Here is a 1,343-nt window from a genome sequence, read left to right as displayed (position 1 = left end):
AGGTTGGACGGGGCTTGGAGCAACCTGGGCTGGGGGGAGGTGTCCCTGCCCATGGCAGGGGGGTGGAACGAGATGGTCTTCAATGTCCCTTCCAACTCTAACCACTCCTATGAAAACGCCTCCCAGGTGGGGCAGCCCCAGACCCAGACAGGCTGAAGCTGAGAGATGCCAACCCCTGCCTCTACCCCTTCCTTTTTTGGGGGCTGGTGAACCCCCACGCTCAGGCTGACCCCCACCATCTTTCCCTCCTCTCCTTCCCCTCCTCAGGGTCTCCCACCCAGGGAGGATCACGGCTCTGCCGGGGATGGCCGGGGCTGCAATGCCACCTGCCGATAACCCGCCGCCACGCTTGCAAACAGATCAATCTCATTTCCCATCACTACTTTTAGGAAGAGGGCGATTGTGTTTCACCCCGGATAATCCCGCGGATGCTCAAGGCAGAAACCCACCGCGCAGGGGGTCACCCACCAGCACAGCCCGCTGCCCTGGTTTGAGCGACACGGGATTAATTTGCCTTTCGGTAATTTTATTTTTCAGTAAGGTCTCTTCTAACGCTTGGGAAAACTGCATTTTTAGAAGACTCCAGTGTCTGAATTTGTGAAAATATGTACTTTATAACCAGCTATGGGATGCGGGTTTCAAGGTCTCAGTGTTTTCGAGCTCGCCTGGTGCGGGGATGAGGAGGAGCGAGACACGGGCGCTTGACCCAAGCTGCTAAGAGGGTTAGTTCATACCACGAACATCACATTCAATATAAATCAGAAAGTTTGCTGTGAAGTTCTCTCTCTCCCTTGATGGCTGCGATCCTGAGAACTCCTCACCCCAGTGCCGGAGCCCTGAGCCCTTCCCTTCCTTCCGAAGCCGCAGCGCTGGCAGTGTCCCATATTTGCTGTCCCCTGAGGGGAGCGCACAGCTTCCACTGATAGAATAGGTTGAGGATAATCCTCATATATCAGTATTGGGATCAATATTGTCTCTTTAGTATTATTAATATTATTTAGCGTTGTTCTATTAAACCTGTTTATACCTCAACCCTCGGGTTTCCTTGTTTTTTTCCCCAATTCCCCTTCCCAGGTGGGGAGGGGGTCATCGGGTGGTAGAATAATTGTCTAAACAACCATAAATTGTTGTCTGGAGGATGTGTCTTATGAGGAACGAATGAGGGCCCTGGGGGTGTTCAGCCTGGAGAAGAGGAGGCTGAGGGGAGACCTTCTCGCCCTCTACAACCACCTGAAAGGAGGGGGTAGAGAGGTGGGGGCTGACGACTTCTCCCCACTGACAACTGACAGGACGAGAGGAAATGGGTTCAGGTTATGTCAGGGGCGGGTTAGGTTGGGGATTAG

General features: G+C 53.4%; 1 protein-coding gene across 1 annotated transcript in view; it reads right to left on the bottom strand.

Moving 5' to 3' along the window:
* The window catches only part of EFR3B (EFR3 homolog B (S. cerevisiae)), a 64,411-nt gene that overhangs the window by 13,858 nt on the left and 49,210 nt on the right, over positions 1–1,343 (bottom strand). The gene's annotated exons all lie outside the window — the stretch shown is intronic.

The sequence above is a fragment of the Charadrius vociferus genome, unplaced genomic scaffold (genome assembly GCF_000708025.1).
Source record: "Charadrius vociferus isolate BGI_N301 unplaced genomic scaffold, ASM70802v2 scaffold41, whole genome shotgun sequence".
Classification (NCBI taxonomy): domain Eukaryota; kingdom Metazoa; phylum Chordata; class Aves; order Charadriiformes; family Charadriidae; genus Charadrius; species Charadrius vociferus.
The sequence above is the reverse complement of the archived record's forward strand: the minus strand, read 5'-3'. Positions and strand labels throughout refer to the sequence as shown.